At 41.4% G+C, this 12699-nt stretch overlaps 1 long non-coding RNA gene across 1 annotated transcript; it reads right to left on the bottom strand.

The window, feature by feature from the left end:
* Nucleotides 1-4600: 4600 nt before the first annotated feature.
* On the bottom strand, nucleotides 4601-7501 carry LOC146960592 (uncharacterized). Its single transcript, XR_015035409.1, has 8 exons — nucleotides 7393-7501; nucleotides 7132-7251; nucleotides 6997-7044; nucleotides 6826-6909; nucleotides 6671-6736; nucleotides 5955-6015; nucleotides 5693-5864; nucleotides 4601-5591 (listed from the first exon to the last, which is right to left on the bottom strand). It is a non-coding gene; the product is annotated as an uncharacterized LOC146960592 (long non-coding RNA).
* Nucleotides 7502-12699: the final 5198 nt, after the last annotated feature.

The raw sequence follows: 12699 nt of genomic DNA, 5'->3' as shown, positions 1-12699 counted from the left end.
GACGTGGTGAATAAAGACGCAAAAACAGCCACCGCAATCTTTTCCTGGTTTGGTAAATCACATTGCACGCGCTAAATAAATCTATTTGCATCTACTCCTCCCAGTATTTAGCACGTTCTGGCTGAAACGCCCATATTTACATATTCATCAAGGCAAACACGCTAAATGGATCGCACGTGCTATTCTGCCCGTGTGAGGGACGCAATCCTCGGTGCGTCCGGTTAGTAGATCAGGTTCCACATGTGTTTGCGCGTGCAATCACGTTTGCACACGTTTTAATACACGCAAACCTTTAGTAAATCCGGCCCTCAATGTAGTCTTACAGCAGTGCAAGCCATGTAAATGAAACACAAGTGTCAGACTGATGCAGCTGGCATTTTCCCATCAAGTTCCCACATTGGCATTTGTTCCTATCCAGCACCCATGGGTGCATTGATGTCAAATTGAGGTGTGGTCTGGTGCATTCAGACACAAGACAAAATGTAAACAATTGACTCACAGACACCTGGCCTGATGATATTTCACTGGTATTTTAAAGGGATAGTTCAACATTTTGGCAAATTGGCCCATTGCCATAATCGCTATAGTCATAGCAGTAGGTTCGTTAACTTTATTTGTCGGTGTAAGCTATTTTTAGAACGGCGGAGCGAAGCGGCAGGCTGCTCAGGGCTATGCTATGGACGCTAAGGGAATTTCTTGGTTTCCCTCATCAAACTCATCAAATACAAAATCCCAAAACTCCAAAACACTCTCATGGACAAGTTGTGACCTGCACATTCACCACGCTATGAGATAATAATGGAACGTTACGAAACTGAGCCTTTTTCGAGGTAAATACAGGGTAAATACAGAGTCTGCTTGCTGAAAAACTGTCCCTGAACGCAACGCGCATCAGCGGTTTTGCATGAATTTACGTCTGAAACAGCTCCGTCTCGTAACGTTCCGTTATTATCTCATAGCGTGGTGATTGTGCAGCTCACAACTTGTCCACAACAGCGTTTTTGAGTTGTTGGGTTGTGTATTTGATGAGTTTGATGAGGGAAACCAAGAAATTCCCTTAGCGTCCATAGCATAGCCCTGAGCAGCCTGCCGCTTCGCTCCGCCGTTCTAAAAATAGTTTACACCGACAATTAAAGGTAACGAACCTACTGCTATTACTATAGCGATTATGGCAATGGGCCAATTTGCCAAAATGTTGAACTATCCCTTTAAGTGCGCCTCATCAGGATGGTAATATTCAGCATGCTTAGGAGCAAACATGCAAACACACACACAGACCAGTCCTCTAAGCCGGTGTTTTTTGATGTGTGTAGGATACCCGCTGATACTGAAGCGAAGCACAGGAGATCATAGACAGACAGAATATGTGGGTTTCTTCGCCAACTTGTTTTTTTGTGGTTGATAAAACTTTTGACGCTAATTCCATTTTACTAAGGAATGGGGGAAATGGGAGAAAAGGGGACAGTGATCAAGAGGGAGAGAGAGACAGAGAGATGCAAGCCACAAACAGCCGTTTCTTTGCATCTCTCCTGCTGGGATCCATTCCTTTCTTGCTTCATGGTTTTTAAATGGAACAGGAGATGGCACTCTGATTGGTCTTGTGTATGTTACAGTATGCCCAAAATATTACCATGAATAATTAAGAGACCAAATGCAACCATTTTGAGCCACACACACTTCTGCCACCATTGTTCCCAACATTACCAAAACAAAAGTGGTTACACCCTAAGTGCACACACTGCATTTGCTTTACGTAGAAGATATACCTAGTCTGGCATGAGTCACAAGCCCTTAAAGGAGTCATCACCTGGTTTTTTATGTATCCAATCCCCCTTAAATTGCTTTTAATCAGCTCTTAAAACTTATTGGAAACATTTTTTTTAAAAATTCAAACATAGAGCTTGTTCTGACACTTTTTCATATGGCAATTTTCTCTCGTGAGAGTAAGCACGAGGTTTTGACTGGTCCGGATGTTCATTGTTAATATGTAATGAGGCGCGCATTGATTGGACGCAGGAAGGACAGAGCCAGAATGGTGGCTGGCCCAGTGGGTTACATGCAGGCTGTATTGGAAACCGCATACTTTGCTGCTCTCTGTTGTGTACCGTAACCATGTTATAACTTCATAAAATAAAACAACATTTTATCGGTTCATTGTAAAACATGTATTTATTGATGCAAATGTGGTGATTTCTGTACGTAGGCTACAGAGCCCCGGGGCAAAGCTGCTGCTGCTGTGTGAAGCTTCACTTTTCATTCAAACAAACTGCTACTGCCACAATTGTTAGATTTCATCAATGACACCAACATTTATCTCCTAAAAATAATTTAACCAGTCGGCGGTAAACCTCTACAAACCTGCGGGTAAGTTAATTAACGACCGTTTCCTCCGCGGGCATGACAACGTAGTTTGACCGGTTAACGAGCAGCTGCAGACGGGTTGTTGACGAGTCACTCTCCGCTCCTCTGCCTCGCTGGAGCTGCACTTCTCCCAACGCAAAGCAAACTTCTAAGCCGTCATTTGGATAAACTAACCGCACATTGGGGATCTAAACCCTTACTTTCTCGCATGAAAAAATATTAAAACGTAATAAATTAACGATCCTTTCCTCCGGCGGCACGACGACGTTGTTATCGGCCAGCTAAACGAGCGCTGCAGGAGGGTTGAGGAGGAGTACTCCTCCTCCGCTCCTCTGGTGCTCGCTGCAGCTGGCTGCACCTCACTTCTCCCAACGCAGAGCAAACTTCTAAACAGCCGTCATTTGGATAAACTAACCGCACATTGGGGATCTAAACCCTTACTTTCTCGCATGAAAAAATATTAAAACTTAATAAATTAACGACCGTTTCCTCTGGCGGCATGACGATGTCGTTCGGCCGGCTAAACGAGCGCTGCAGGCGGGTTGAGGAGTCACTCCTCCGCTCCTCTGTCTGGTGCTCGGCTCGCTGGCTCGCTGGCTCGCTGCACACTTCTCCCAACGCGGAGAAAACTTCTAAACAGCCGTCATTTGGATAAACTAACCGCACATTGGGGATCTAAACCCTTACTTTCTACATGAAAAATTATTAAAACTTAATAAAGTGACGAAATAACAGCGCTACAGTGGGAAATAAAACAATACGTAATGGCGGCGCGGCAGAAGTCGGGGTGGTGGAAGAGAGGTGTTTATGAAAGCAGGCGGTAACACTTTATTTTAAGGGGTCCTTGTTCCTGTGTAGTTACCTAATTAATTACAGTGTAATTACCTATGTAACTGCATGTAATAGCATGTACTTACATTGTAATTACATAGTGTATTTTGGTGTACTTACAGGTCCTTGTTACACTTGTAATAAGAAATGCTTGTTACAATACCTGGTCAAAGTGGCCTCTCTCTTTGGGGAAGGGGTACATCTGCAAGAAAAATGGGTGAAACCACAACCCATGTTGCCTGGGAAAACTTTTCCATCAATCTTCCTCCTGCCTCTTGAGTCTTGGAACATGTATGCTGTTTCACAACTTAGTATATGTAACAGTTGTGTTAATACACCGTTGTTACACTTTGATACAATGTAATAAGAACATTAAAGTGTACCTGCTGGGATACCTCAGTTCTTAACCATTAACTGCAATAACCAGCAAGAGGTCCTGGCTGCAGACCTCCACTGTGAGGTCGCTTCCGGTGCAGGCTCCACTCTCAAGCCGCCTCCACTGTGAGGCCGCTACCGCGGCAGGCTACTCACAAGCCACCGTCACTATCAGGACAGGAAATGCACGGGATACGTTTCAAAATAAAATCGCAAGTACACTTCCGGTTGAATCGCTCTCCTCACAAAAGCATGAATTAGTAAAAATATGATGTAAAATCGATCAATTGCTATAGTATATATAAAATAAAGCTTTTGATATGGACAATTGAAGCATTAGCCTTTGTCTTTTTCAAAACAATTCTCATTAATGATTGCCATATTATGTAGACTCTATAGCATACACTGCGCTGCTTAACTGTACAACTTATCATTATGAAAAACAAACGGTGGGTGATAATCGGGGCTCAATTGTCTTTGCGGCCTACTATAAAGCTTAGGATCTTGAAAAGAGGCCAAAATAGTTGATCAATGAAAACAATGTAGGGCAGGAATAACATAGGTCAGTGCACAAATTTAAGTTATTACTCATATTCATAAGCCAACATCTCATAAGCTGTCATAGGCCTATAAGTTTTATTGTGTACTATTACTTAACTGGCTTTTCAATATCATTTAACTTTGACTTTATTGCACTGCTGTTTTCCTTTTTTTTCTTCAATTTGTTTTTCTGTTGTATCATTCTGTATTTTTATTCATAACCACCATAAATTTCAAATAGTTTCAAATAGTTTGGTTCTATGTCTATGCTAATGTTCTTGTGCTGCTGGAACACCTAAGTACCACTAGATACAACCCTCTTGATATCTACAGTATAATCCAAGTGAATTATTAAGTGATCAAAGAGAAAAAAACATTAAAAAAAACACCAAGTCACAACATGACCAATGTTCTGTAGCCCTTTATTTCCAGAACACAAGTCACTCATCTGTGTGACATTCACAGTGGGCCAAACAGTTTCTTTTGTCCATAATTTCTTTACAAAATGTCCACATGTCCTCAGTGGAGAAAAATGTAAATTTGAAGGGCTCCAGGATGGATTCCTTCTCATCGTCGTCCAGTTGTTCTGTCCAAATCCTCCCATACTGCAGAGCAGCCTCAGCCTGGTTCTCCTCCCCCATGCACAGAATATCAGGCAGGCCCACTTTGGCAGAGAACAATTGTTCATTGGCCTCAACCCACTCTGCTGCATGTCTGCAATCATGGAGAATACGATCTTCAACCGAGTCCTATGGAAAAGACAGAAAGATGTCTGTACCATAGCTGCTGCACCAACAGTATCTGACCAATAGATACTGTGAAAAAGCTTAACCATTCCACTGGTGTGTCCTTGTCGGCAGGTCTGACTGAGACCTCAGCCTGCTGCTCTTCATCCTGAAAATATATAGGCAAAATGATCAGTTGTAATATTCAAAACACAAGCTCCAAAAAGAAAAAAAGAAAAGATCCAGCAGTGCCCTCCTCGACATATTAGAGATCATGCAATCATCCAATCATGCATGATCTAGACACTTTATTTTTAAACTGCAGACAGAAGGTCTAACCTCAACTTGTGAATGGCATGTTCTTTAAAGCGACCCCACAATTGCAGTAAAATTGGAAAAAAGATTGGTAAAAAAAAAATAGGGAAATAGAAATGCTGGTTTCTGACCTGAAACAAAAGAAAAACTCAGATGGAACTCAAACAAAATTTAAATCTGACCTCAGTTACTGTATGTCATCCACCTTCCTTTTCATCAGCCTAAACACTGGTGGCACCTCACCTCGCAGGAGGGCTTTTGATGCATCTGTCCAGTGGGCGAACAGCTTTCCATGGCTCAAAAATGATTAAACAATAGAAATAAATAAAACATTTCTTGCAACAATTTCAAGTCAATATCAAAATCTTTGCAGTCTCACCTTCCAAGGTCAAAGTTTTCCATAAGGATGATACACCACCACTGTCGCAAAAGTGGCATGTCCATCTGAAAAGTGAAGATAAAAAAACAAAAGCCTCACACCATGTCATAATAAATGTTTTGTTGTTGTAATTTTGAGCTTACTTTGATTCCATGAATGAACTTACAATAGAAAAGTCATAGGGAGCATCCAGTGTGGTGTAAAAGGCATTCTAGGAATAAAACATAGTAATTTTAGTTTAATGCTGATATCTGTAACGCACACAGAATTGCACAAATAATTAATACCATCAACATGAAGATGCCACAGTCAATCCCATATGGTTGTCGTGGAAAACCCTAGATATCAGAAAGAAGTCAATTATGTAATTATTGTTTTACAGTATTTAAGTATTCAACTATTAATATATACATACTTTATACTCTTACCTGAATTTGTAATCCAGTTTTCTCTGTCCAGTTGCCAGGATTTAGTGACTGGGAAAGGTTTCTAAAACAGTTGCATTAAAAAGATAAATAATATAATGATAAATATGGGCTCTTTTCACATGCATCACTGGTTCCGATTCAGGACAGACCATCCATGCATCCCTTTCCATGCAGTCACACTCCACACATTATTTCAAAAGGCTTTTTTATGGTGCCAGTTTCTTGACTCAATTGTATGAAATACGTTAATGTTGGTAAATCTGTAAAACTAATATAAGATTTATAAGCATGATTTGATACACAAAACTACAATTGTACTTATGTTGCACCATAAAAAGGCTGTCACACAGATCTGAACATGACCTGGTTAAAAAACTAAATATGGAACTCTTTAGAACAGCTTTGGAACATGAACTCCAAAAAGCACACACAAAAAAAGTTTTTGTTAGTGACCTCATCAGCTCCCTCATCTCCTTATCACCAAATCCTAATGGTGCTTCAGCACATTTGGAGTCAAGAAAGACTATTTCTCTCTGTACTGGTTTCAAAACCTGTAATTGTAGTTAGTGACATTTGAACTCAACATTGTGTGAAAGTGCAGCACAACACAATACAACAACAGCACTGCAATAGAAAATGAAGATACTTTTGTTAATATTTGATATAAATTTTCTGTGACATGCAAACCACCTGTTACAGTAAGCATCACTACTTACAGAGAGCAGGAAATGCCCAGGTTTCCACACAGGAATGACAATGGCATCTCTGATTGAAGCATCATTCTAATACAAAGGAAAAGTTCAAAAGCAAACAGGTAAAATACACAAGAAATATAATCTGAATAAAATTCAGTAGGATAAGTTGCACTTACAGGTAAGCTTGCAAGTGGATCACACAATGTTGGTTTTCGCCAGGTTGCTACAACATAGAGGTCAGCAACAAAAATGGTTTTCCCCTGTGTAATACATTTCAAATGTGAGCAAATACCCATAAAATATAAAAAGGAAAAGTATACTACGAAAACAATATTTATGTTTTATACCTGTGATTGAGCAATTTTCTCAATAACTTCAAAGCACGCATTTCCTATCTGCAAACCAAACAAAAAACAAAAACTTGGCAGTGACATACAAACATGATTAGCTCACAATTAAAATGGGTTCAAATGTTAACTCACGGTTGATTCCATTTCCTTGTTCAATCCAAGCCCCCAGAAGTCAGCTCGGGTCAGGCAACTTTTTCTTGTTTTTACAATGAGCTCGCCCGCTTGGTTGTCAGTGTCCAATACGTATTTAAGCTGATTGTTGAAGAAGAAAAAAAAAATCATAGCAAGCATATTTAAATTTATAAACATAGGAACATGGGTGGTAGGGCGTCAAGATGAGAAGCACGTATCTGTCTAATATATCACACAGCTGTTTTTTTCAAGAACACATACCAGCTGCTCTTGGGCAGGATGAAGCTTGAAGGACCATGATGATCGGCATGGTCTCACATTCTCACTTTTTGTGATCATTTCACAATGTGGTCCACAGGCATTAGTGTCTATCAAAAAAAGCAATTAACATAAAATCTTGCCAATACTATTTTGTGTTGATTTAAAAAAAAAAAAAAAAACACCTACCTGTGTTTGGGTCAGTGGGGAGCACATGGAGCTGCTGAGATGTTCCAGCTACTGCAGGATGATGCTGTGTAGGCATATCAGGTGCTGGGGGTCCTGAGGTTTAAGAAATCATTATCAGGCAACATAAGCATTATATTTCCAATGTTGCACAAGAAGGTCTGGAGATGGGGATATTATGGTTGGTGGAAGCAGAGGAATGGATGCAGCAGACGAACTTGGTTGCAGGGAGGGCAAGGATGAATCCTGACTCTGTTTGGACTGGGCAGCAGCTGAGGTGGAAGATGGTTGTATGGGACAAGACTTTAAGTGTGCTTGCATGTCTGTCCTTCTAACAACAGTTTTGTCACATATTGGACAATGATAATGTCCCCCATTCCTGCAGTTCATATTGCAGCGGCAGATCTTCTTATCTAAGAGTAAGTCCAGAAAATGTTTATATTAGACAATGTCAAAAAAGGCACATGAACGCACGCACACATACGTGTGTGTGTGTGTGTGTGTGTGTGTGTGTGTGTGTGTGTGTGTGTGTGTGTGTGTGTGCACACATGTGTATGTTTAATAATCTAAAATGCAATGGCATTACCTTGAAATGCAATAGCATTTTTAATATGAGCCTCCAAATGCCGCTGAAGTCTGGCTGCTTGGCTTGGCTTGAACATGCCTTTGGGGCAAAGGGGGCAGTGAAACTGACTGCAGCATGTTGATGCAGGCTTTCCATCACGCAGGATGATTGAATGATGCATCTAAAAAGGATATAAAATGCATCATGTGTTTGAATGATAGTACGTGAACTTCAATTCAAATTAATTAATACAGCCTGCAAACTTAGATTGTCTTTGCTTACAGGTAAAATGGCCACTTGCACCAGGTAGTGTAAATGAGGCCTTACTTCTGTAGAAGAATTAATAATGACCAAGAAAATGCTGCAGTGCGGGTTAATGTCCAGCATTCAAAAACGTAGTTAAGTGACAGTGGCTATAACAAGACACTTAATCTAGTAGGTTATGTTAGAAGCAAAATGTACTCAAGTATCAAAAACAAACACATGACACATTAAAAAAAAAGGGTCCCTGAGAACTTACGGTGTTGATGCTAACCATTGGAGAAAGCTAACTTTGGCGTTATCTAACTTCAAAACGACAACACAAACCGACATGTAACATCCAGTAATTTGCATCATTAATGACTTCTATAACGTTACTATTTTACGACACCGATATTGATGAAGAACACAAGAAATCATGTATTTACTTACTCTGTGTACGCAAAATCAGCAACTCACCGGTAGAGGCTGACACGGGAGTGTTTTTTCAATCCCGTCCCGTCCCGCTCCCGCAAAAAAAATCCCGTCCCGTCTCGGTCCCGTGACCAAATCAAAAAATAATCCCGTCCCGTCCTAATCCCGAATAAATCACTCCCGATCCTGTCCCGTTACCGTTTTTTCTAGTCTAGTTTTTTTCATTGAAAATAACGCATGGATTATCATGCCTGGATGGATGGATGTATATTCTGAACATGGTGGAGAGGGAGAGAGAAGAGGACTGTCTACAAACTGTCATTGAACCACTAAATCAGTTGCTTGTGATGTTTGTGGTTAATCACCTTGTCGCACTGGACGCGGAACCGAAGCACAAATGTTAACCGGTCTGCCTGGTCGCACATCTGCGCCTGCAGCTCTTCAGATCGGTTCATTTCTATTTTCACGCGAGCCGCGAGCACCGTCTGTCAAGCTGGAAGTCGGGCACAGAAAAGGCGAGAGAATCCGGTCAATTTTCAAAATAAAATAAATACAATGATGATTAATTAAGTTGTTGCTTGTCCGTCTATAAGCCTAAATATATGTCAGTTGCGTCTGCACGAGACACACACACGTAACACAAAATAACGTGTGTGGAAAACCTACCCCAAGCGCCCGAGAAGGCGCGCAGTGCGCGCGCTCAGCCTCAGCGTGCAGTGCGACCAAGAGAACAGCATGTCATTCAATAAGGACTGGAACATTAAACAATTGGACATATGCAGCATTCAAAAGTTTAGAGAAGGTTAAATTACGTTCACATGTAAAGGTTATAGACCTTTTCAGAGTATAAACAAGTACAGGTGTTCAAGGATACGAATTAAGGCTCCATTCCATTCAGGCTAAACAGAGTCAGGGTGCTGCTATTGTGCATGCTGGCTCATTGGAAAAAGCTCTGCTACACTAAATGGAATGGGGCCTTAATTCGTATCCTTGGTAACACCTGTATTTGTTTATACTCTCTGAAAAGGAGCATTAAAGGTGCATTCTGAAATGTAATCCAAAAGCCAAACATCTTTTGTAAGTAGTGTGTGTCTGTGTGTGTGACGTGTATATATATATATAAATAAATAAATATGAAGAGTGAGAGTCAACATTTTTATTTTCAATGGCAATTTAAATGACAATCTGTTCCCCAGCCCTGAGAGCAAAATAAGAACTGAGTGAGTCCAACAAATTCATAACTGTATGATCACCTCAATGAATAACATTGCAAACATCAGCAAATTAACCCTCTGGTGATCCCTGAACATTTGTGTCCACCTGGCACATTTTCCCACCACCCCACGGTCAAAGGAAAGGTTTTGGGCCCGCACTGAGTTTTTTTTACCATGTTAATGATCCTTTGCTGGACAAAAATGTCCACCTCCGCCTATGGAATTTTTAATGTAAAAATTTAAACAAACAGATATCACCATGAAACAAGTTTATCACTCACGTCTAGACAAATATTTTTTTGTATTACAAGTTTTGTCAAACTTTGTTTAAATATGTAACTGAGGCAATATCTAATGAAATATGCAACACTCGTACACTTACATTGACAAAACTGAAATCTGAACAATGGATAAAGCCCCTTTCAAAATTCTTGTTTTATGAATGATACATCAACAATCCCCTCTGTAAAAACCTTATAGACAGGAATAACAATAATAAAAAATATAGTAGTCAATGACAATAGAGTGTGTGTGTTTTGTGTGTGTTGTATGTGTTTTTGCAGCAACAACAGGGTTGAGGTTGAACACCTAAAAATGTAGCGTTGCATTACTGTGTAGGAACAGCAGCGAATCCACATTTTCAGGCTTAAGGGAGGTACGCCTCTCCTCCACCACTCTGCCTGCAATGCTGAAGCTCCTCTCTGATGGGGTGCTCGTTGCTGGTACAGCCAGCAGCCTTCCTGCCACCAGCTGTAGCTTCCCCGACCTCTCCCCCCAGAACCCCAGGAGGCTCTCAGCTGGCTTGGCTGGCTCGCTGAGGTAGTTAATGACCATCTCCCTATGACCCAAGGCCTGGTCTCTGTCGTCCTCCACGCTGTCCTCTCCCACACAACTTGAGAAGAAGTTGTGAACTTCTGGTAAGGGCGGTGGAGGTAGATCTTTTGAGAGAAACTTTCATTATAATTCATTGACAAAAACATTTGAAACCTATATGTACAAGTAAAAACCCAACACCCACTCACTGATTGGACTTGTGAGTGTGATGACTTAAAGTTGTAACTACATTAAGTGCTCTGCTCTGTCTCTGTACTTGGTGTGATGATTTACCCTGTTCATCCTGGATGTTCGCCTCTCTCCCTGCTCTTTCTGTCATTGAAGACAGTGTGCTAACCACCTCCTCATACTCATCTCCAGTGGTCTTTCTTTTCAAGAACCCCCTCAGGCTAGGACAGAGTGCAGTGGCAAGCTTGTGGTATAGGTGGACTTTGAACTTAAGTTCCACAGCCTGAGCTAACTTCCCTTTCAGCTAGAAAGGAGGAAAAGCAAACCAGTTGACATGCAATATGATTTATTTGATGAGCCAAAACTGCTGTTGACCACTTCAATGAAAATTAACAAGACCACTAATGTTTTACCTCTTTCACAATCGAGCTGTCTCCAGCCTTGGGCAACAGACCATTCAGCAGCGTTGCCTTGGTCGGCAGGACCAGGTGGAGAGAAGGCGTCCTCTCACTGGACAGATGCCTGGTAGAAAAATTGACAGACCAGATAGACTGACAGATGCACAGACTGTCTGACTGACTGATTGACTGACTGACAAACAAACAGAAAAGATGCTTCAGCACAATCTACTCATTTCATCCATACCTGGTGGCCTCATCGAATGGTTCCAGGAGGTGAATGACATCATCCAACAGGTCTGGTTTGATGTTGTTGACGTAGCGGAGCTCATTTCTCTGAAGTAGGATTTCGTGGAGTTTTCCGGATCTCAAGGCATCCCTGATGGACTGAAGCATGAGCAGTTTGGTGTTCCATCTGGTGTCTACTGCCTGCTTAAGGGACTTGTCCAGGGCCTTCTGTAATCTAAAATTCAAAGAGGAGACAGTGTTCTATGCAGGCAGGGTGATACTACTGTCATTATCATTAACCATCCTGGGTCAAGGAAGACAGGAATAAAGGAAAGAAGGATGAAGTGAAAGGTGGAAGGGAGGAAGGAAGAAAGGAAGGACAAAGGGAAAGATGGGAGGGAAGGGAAAGAAAGATAGAAGGAGGGAGGGAACAGATTGGGTCAAAAAGGAAGGAAGAAGGAAGGACGAAGGGAAGGAAGAAAGGAAGGAAGGGAAAAGGGATTGTGGAAAGAAGGAAGGGAAAATGAAGTAAAGAAAGATGGAGGGATGGAACAGATTTGTTCAAGGAAGGAAGGAGGGAGGAAAGAAAGATGGAGGTATAGGGAACAGATCAGGTCAATTGGATCAAAAGAGGAAGGAAGAAGAAGTAAGGATGAAGGGAAGGAAGGAAGGGAGAAAGGATTGTGGAAAGAAGGAAGGGAGAAAGGAAGGAAGGACAAAGGGAAAGATGGGAGGGAAGGGAAAAGGGAAGGAAAGATAGAAGGAGGGAGGGAACAGATTGGGTCAAAAGGAAGGAAGAAGGACGAAGGGAAGGAAGAAAGGAAGGAAGGGAAAAGGAATTGTGGAAAGAAGGAAGAGAACAATGAAGTAAAGAAAGATGGAGGGATGGAACAGATTTGTTCAAGGAAGGAAGGAGGGAGGAAAGAAAGATGGAGGTATAGGGAACAGATCAGGTCAATTGGATCAAAAGAGGAAGGAAGAAGAAGTAAGGATGAAGGGAAGGAAGGAAGGGAGAAAGGATTGTGGAAAGAAGGACGGGAGA

The sequence above is a fragment of the Trachurus japonicus genome, unplaced genomic scaffold, assembly GCF_045865225.1.
Source record: "Trachurus japonicus isolate A0001 unplaced genomic scaffold, Traja_1.0 AP030201.1".
Taxonomy (NCBI): domain Eukaryota; kingdom Metazoa; phylum Chordata; class Actinopteri; order Carangiformes; family Carangidae; genus Trachurus; species Trachurus japonicus.
Note: the sequence above shows the minus strand (reverse complement) of the source record. Positions and strands in the feature narration are given on the sequence as shown.